Consider the following 7,725-nt stretch of genomic DNA (forward strand, 5'->3'; position numbering starts at 1 on the left):
TAGGTTCATCAGCTCTAATTAATGTAACACTCTAGTAGGAGATGTTGATAATAAGGGAGGTTATGCATTTGTGAATGCAGGTAACATATACGGAATCTTTGAAACTTCAATTATGCTGTGAGCCTATAACTGCTCTAAAAGTAATAAAGATTTTAAAAACTCAAAAAAATAAAGAAATTAATAAGAGAGGTTAATCAGAAGTATTATCAAGGAAGCTAATTAGACATATGTAAAGAAATGAGCAGGGCTAGAAAAAGCAAAATACATAAACAATTATAATCAATGTATTCTTTACTTTATACTATAAATAATTGATAGACTACACAAATACTATAAATATTTTTATGGGATTTATACACATGTTAAAATAAAACACATACTAACAACTACCAGGAATGGATGACTCTAAAATTCTAATACTGTGTGGAAATAATATAATATTATTCAAAATTGCATTATGATAACCCCAGAAAAGATTTTCTCAAATGAATATGATTACCCCTCCACCTCCTAACACACACAGATACACACTCGCACATGCTTACACAGGGTACATTCAGTAATATCTGAAGATGTTTTTGGTCATTGAAATTGGGATGTGCTACAGTGTCTACTGGGTTTAGTCCAGGGATGTGTTATACATCTTAGAGTGCAGAAGATGGACCCCTACAACAAAGTGAGAATTGTCTGACTCAAAAATGTTTTGGTGGTGAGGAGAAAAATGCTATTGAAGAATTATCATCCAAATTTTTTTTTCAAGTGATGAATATAGAAACCAATAGTGGCAGGGTACCTGGGTGGGTCAGTAGGTTAAGCATCTGCCTTCAGCTCAGGTCATGATCCCAGGGTCCTGGGATCAAGGGGAATCTACTTCTCCCTCTTCTTCTGCTGCTCCTCCCTTTTCTGTGCTCTCTCTCTCTCTCCTTCCCTCCCTCTCTCTGTCAAATAAATAAATAAAATCTTAAAAAAAAGAAAACCAATAATGGTGCTAAAATAGAATATGAAAAGTTATACCCAATTAATCCAAAATGAAGTCATGAAAAGAGAACAAGAGGAATAGAGAATGGATGGAAAAAAAATAGAAAACATCTCATAAAATGGCAGGTTGAAATCCAACAATAATTACATCAAGATACAATTAGTTGGCATTAAATACGAATGCTCTAAACATCCTCTACTTAAAGGCAGAGATTTTTAGATTGCAAAAAAGAGCAAGACCCAAATATATGCTATATGAAACTCAATTTAAATGTCAATACAAATTGGGTACATTTTTAAAATATTTTATTTATCTATTCATGAGAGACACAGAAGGAGAGAGGCAGAGACTTAGGCAGAAAGAGAAGCAGGCTTCATGTGGGGAGCCTGATGTGGGACTCGATCCCAGAATTCCAGGATCAGACCCTGAGCTAAAGGAGAGGCTCAACCACTGAGCCACCAAGGCATCTCAGATTGGTTAATTTTTTAATGTGAAATATGTTCCATGTAAGCATTAATTAAAAACAGAGTGGACTGCTTATAATAATAATAGGCAAAGTAGAATTACAACAAGGAATATTATCAAGTATAAAGAGGGGCATTATATGATATAGAATTTAATCAATATAGAAGACCTAGGATCCTAAATGCATATCAGACAGACACAGTTTCAAAATATGGGGAACAAAACTGATAGAGTAAAATAAGAAATAGACAAATCAACAATCACTGTTGGCTAAATCAGTACCCTTGTTAATAGCAAAAGCATATGGAAATTTAGTAAAAATGTAGAAAACCTGAACAATACTATCAACCAATGTCATCTAACTGATATTTATAGAATTCTTCCCACCAAGAACTGGATATGTATTCTTTTCAACTGCATGTGGAATGTTCGCCATGATACACAAATTCTAGAGCATTAGAAAATAAACAGATTAAAAAATATATAAATCATAAAATCAACTGAGGGAATTCAAGTAAAAATAAATAAAAACCAGTTCTACCTAATGCATGCATCAAACAATATATCACAAGGAAAATTAGAAAACAATTCAAATGAAAATGATATAAACATTAATATTTGAGGACTAAGCTAAATTTTGAGGGGAAATTTGTAGTACTAAATGCTTATGGTAGAAAATAAAAAGATCTTAAATCAATAATCTAAGCATTTTCATTAAAAAAGTACAAAAACAAGTGCAAACTAAACCTAAAGCAAGCAGAGGGAATACAACAAGTAAGATAGGAACAAAAATCAATGAGATTAACAGGAAACCAATAGAGAAATTCAGGAAACAAAAGACAGATTATTTGAAAACAAAACAAAACAACAAAAAACTAACAAAGTTGATAAGCCTCTGATTAGACCACAAAGGAAAGAGAGAGAGAGAGAGAGAGAGAGAGATAATACCAATATTATCAATGTCAGAGAGAAAGAGAATGTCATTATAGATCATACAGACACTTAGAAGACAATAGAGAAATGTTATAAAAAATTTCATGTCAAAAAAATGTGATGTCTCAGATGAAATAGACATTTTTAGAAAGTCACAAACTACCAAAGATTACACAAGAAGAAATGCATTTATCATTAATCATTTCTGATTTCTGACTTCTCTCCCCAAAACAATAACAACTCCACGTCAAATGGCTTTACTAAAGAGTTCAACCAAACATATAAGGAAGAAATCATATCAATTCAGTGGAAGCATCTCTCCATTATATACTGACTACAAAGGAAGAAATAAAAACTTTACAGTAGAGTAGCCCAACAGACCATTTTAACCAAGTGATTGATTAAAATTAACTTTATCAGTAATATGACAAATCCACACAGTGCGCATCTTGAGGTGATGCACCAAGAACAAAGTATAGCTTCTGTACTATTCCTGAAAAACATGCATAACAGAATACAATATTCTACAAAATAACTATCCTGTCCTCTACAAAATTATCAATGTCATGAAACACAAAGAAAAACTTAAGAAATCAATACCTCAGTTCAACATGCCTGAAATGAAATTGACTTTTTTCTCCCCAAACACATTATTACATCTGATTTTTAAAATTATAAGTAGTGGCAATGCCACACACAGCACAGTCACACAGAAGATCAATCAGAGGATGGCATTTTATTGACCATCTTATTCATCAACATTCTAAGTTCATGACTTACTAATTCTACCAATTTTACCTCTGAAATATTATTATTCAAATCCACTTATTGTTTTTAAAGCAACTGTATTGAGATATAATTCAGTTATCACCCAATTCATCCATTTAAAGTATAAATCACGGGCAGCCCTGGTGGTGCAGCGGTTTAGCACCGCCGGCAGCCTGGGGTGTGATCCTGGAGACCCGGGATCGAGTCCCACATTGGGTGTCCTGTGTGGAGCCTGCTTCTCCCTCTGCCTGTGTCTCTGCCTCTCTCTTGCTCTCTCTGAATGAATAAATAAATAAAATCTTTTTAAAAAAATAAAGTATAAATCACTAAAATCACGATTTTAGAACATTTCATTACTCCAACAAAAAACTATATCCTTTTGCATTCATTTCCCACTCTTGTCTCAACCTTCCTTCTCCTGGGCAACCACTAATCTACTTTGCTTCTGTAGATTTTCCTGTTCTGGACAATCCATATAAATGAAATCATGAAACATAGTCTTTCATTTTTTGACTCACTTCCTTCATGTAACATGTTTTCAATGTTATACATGTTATGGTACATATCAGTATTTCTTCTTCCTTTTAGAAATGGTATTCACTTATATAGATATATCACATTGTGCTTATATATTAATCAGTTGGTAAACAATTTGGTTGTTTATTATACTTTTTGGTAATCATGACTGATGCTGCTACGAACATTTGTGTACAAATGTTTATATGGATATATGTTGTCATTCCTGTTGGATATACACCTAGGACTGGAGTCACTGGGTCATATGGTAATTCTATACTTAATGTTTGAAGAAATGTCAAACTTTTCTCCAAAATTGCTGCAGCATTTCACATACCTACTAGCAATGTATGAGGAATCCAGTTTCTTCACATCTTTACCCTCATTTGTTATCTATATTTTTTTTATGATAACCATTCTCAGGTGTGAAGGGATGTCTCACTGTGGTTAGGATATACATTTCTGTAGTGGCTACTGATGAACATCTTTTCATGTGTAACCTGGAGTTCTTTGCATATCTTCTTTGGAGAAATGTCTATTCAGATATTTTTTTCTGATATTTTAAGATTGATTGATCGATTGATTGATTTATGAATGATAGAGAGAGAGAGAGAGAGAGAGAGAAAGGCAGAGATACAGGAGGAGGGAGAAGCAGGCTCCCTGCCGGGAGTCGGGACTTAATCCCGGGACTCCAGGATCGCACCCTGGGCCAAATGCAGGCACCAAACCACTGAGCCACCCAGGGATCCCCCATTTTTTTCTGATATTTTAATTGAGTTATTTATCCTCTCATTCTTGCATTTTAAGTGTTATTTATATATTCTTAATAGCAGTCCATTATCAGATGTATGATTTGCAAATATTCACCTACATTCTGTAGGTTATCTTTTTACCTCCTCAATGATATTGTTTGCCATCCACTTCTTTTTATTCTCACAGTAACTATTTGAATTTAGGTCCTTATTATTTTTGGAAACATTTCTGAATTGTCTTGCAAAATTCAAAATGGACTTGTCTTCAATTTCTAATCCTCTCACATCAATCCATCATGTAGCTATTAGCTGTCCTCCAAAACCAAAAATCAGATTGCCATTTCTTCCTTACAAACTATCTTTGACTTTTCTTTGTATCTAGTATAAACCTTAGCTCCTAAAAATGACATCAAACACTTTACATACTGGTTCCAGCCTAGAATTTTAGCATTATCTCAGATTATCAGTATCCTTCCATTCCCCTAAACCCTGAGTTCTCACCATCTTGATCATTTATTAGGGTATTTACACAATTACTCTATACCTCTGTACTTTTGCTCATATCTGAAACATCTTTCTCATCCTCTGTCTCCATCACCTAATCTATACTTATTCTTTACACCATATTTAGAAATCAACTCCTTTGGAAAGCCTTTTAGCATTCACTATGTCTTCAGTATAATCTTAGCATTTCTTTTATTCTCTCTTATGAAAATGTCATGGAAATGGTGTGAGGGTTAAACATTATAGTTAATGATATGTCTGTTTCACTAGTTGTTAAACTGCTTTCTTATGTAGTAGAACCATGTACTAGTATACATCTCCCATGTCCAAGCATATATTGCACACACCAGGCACATACTTATTCATTAAATATGAAAATTAAAATTTTAAAGAGATCATTTAGAATTTATTTGCTACATTATGAAATAGTTATTTACTTCATGAAGAGGTTAACTACAAAGTACTTTTGTTTGTTTACTGACTTGTTTTAACATTGAAATATCCCGGGGAAAGTTTCATTACATTTTAGAGCAGATTTTATTTACAAACTACTTTCAGAATATCTGTATCAGCATGATTGGAACAGCTGTACTACCAGTACTTCAAATATGCTTCTGTAATTCATATTACCAGTGGACCTAATTCTGGAAATAAGGTGAACTGCTTTGTTTTATTTCCCTTTTTCCTTAGCAATTTATAATTTAACAATTTATAATTTAACAATTGGAAATGCCACATTTTTCATCCTCTGCATTTTTAACCTCAGTTTCCTTATTAGTAAAATAATTTCACTTAGATCAGATGATTTCTTTTTTAAAAAGATTTATTTATTTGAGAGAGTGAAAAAGCAGGGAGAGGAGCAGAAAGAGAAACTTTGACCGGACTTCCTGCTAAGCATAGTATGGTGCTTCATCTCAGGACCCTGAGCAGATTAGATAATTTCTAAAGTTCTGTTTAATTCCTGCTATGTGTCATATGCTGGACATTTGCATATGGTCTATGGCAGCAGCCACAGATTTTGGGTGTTATTTTACCCATTTATATTTACCATTGGCATATAAATTTCTGCTCCTTATTTTATGGAAATATTGTTAAAATGTTTCAGCTCTTTCAAGATGGTGGTGATTTTGATATTTCAAAACCTTAACAGAATGTGTATGAAATTTCCACAATGGTAAAACTGAGCCAGTGATCCATTCTTAGCCTCTAACTAGTTGTTTATAAGAATTTTTGAATATTGTAAATATGTTCAACTCATACTTTCCCTTCCCTCTTGAATTCCCAATATGATTTTCCGTTTTCTGCCTTTACATGGAAAGTGAATGCTGATGAGAAAAATTTGATTTGACTCTACAAAATTATATTTATTTTCTTTGCTTCATTCATTTTAACCTATACTTTTTTTCATTATGTATTCCAATTTTCTCATATCTCTCATCCACACTAATACAATTAGCTGTAGCTGATTTGTTAGGCTAGATTATTTCCTTTCTATGCCTCAATATTTTTCTTTCTCCTCCTTTCCCTATTCATCTTCACCATTCTTATCATCACCATATATCAGTAGCAATAAAATAATAATAACAATAATATATCATTATTAAGTACCTTTTATGGGTCAGAAATCATTCTAGGTGTTTTGCAATGTTTTTCTGTCACTACACTATCACTACAACAAATGGCATGATGAAGTGAAGATTATTAAGTTCAATTTATAGATGAGAAAATTGAGAATCAGAAAGATAAGATAATTTATCCAAGGTTTTATTGTTAATAAATGGAGAAACCTGGATACGTGAAAAGTCAGACTTCAAACCACATTTTATAGGTTCATATTTCCCCTGAATAGATTTAATTAAAAATAAGCAACCAAACTCATGCATATTGAGGATTTCCAAGTGAACATTTTCTTATAAAACTGTATAGAATTTTAGAAGGCTGAGTCTAAACTCATAAAATTAGAATATAAGAAAAGAAACAATTTATTAAACTACAGGTCTAAACTTGAGTCTCTGTCCATGACGGCACTATCTAGCCTCACATTCCTGGCATTCAGTGTATCTCTCTGGGGCTCAGCTTTTTCCTCTATCAAAAAGAAAAACATTATTTACCTGCATGAGTTTTGTAAAAGTGATAGTTGTTATTATTATTTCAATATCAAATTTTAATCCAAGAAAGTATTGGAAGGTGCTAGAGAACTATGTGAACTCAAAAATAATAATAATACTATATTAGGTTTAAAACAGGTCATAGTTAAAATTTTTTTAATTTACTTCCCTAAAATATCATTCAACTAGTTTTGTACAAGATGATTTTTCTGAACTATTATATATCAATACATACTAAGAAATCAATTAAGATACTTCTAATCTGGGAATGCCTGGGTGGCTTGGTGGTTGAGTGCCTGCCTTCAGCTCAGGGTATGATCCCAGAGTCCTGGGATTGAGTCTCGCATCAGGATCCCTGTATGGAGCTTGCTTCTCCTCCCTCTGCCTATGTCTCTGCCTCTCTCTGTGTCTCTCATGAATAAATACAAATTAAAAAGTCTTTTTAAAAAAAGATACTTCTAATCTGGACAAGACAGTGTAAAATGGTTTTTCCCTGCATCTCTCCTCTAAGGACAACTATATACCCTGGAAATGGTACAAGACACAACCAAAGAACTCTGAAGGGTGGTAAAAAGGACACCGGGACTGGAGGAAAAAACACAGCAGCAGCAAGGCATCTGGTTTTCCCCACCCAACAGAAGAAAGCCACCCAGATCCAGCATTTCCCAAATCCTAAACTGGCAACAGAAGGCAGGTCGTT

Source organism: Canis aureus, chromosome 20, assembly GCF_053574225.1.
Source record: "Canis aureus isolate CA01 chromosome 20, VMU_Caureus_v.1.0, whole genome shotgun sequence".
In the NCBI taxonomy this organism is placed as follows: domain Eukaryota; kingdom Metazoa; phylum Chordata; class Mammalia; order Carnivora; family Canidae; genus Canis; species Canis aureus.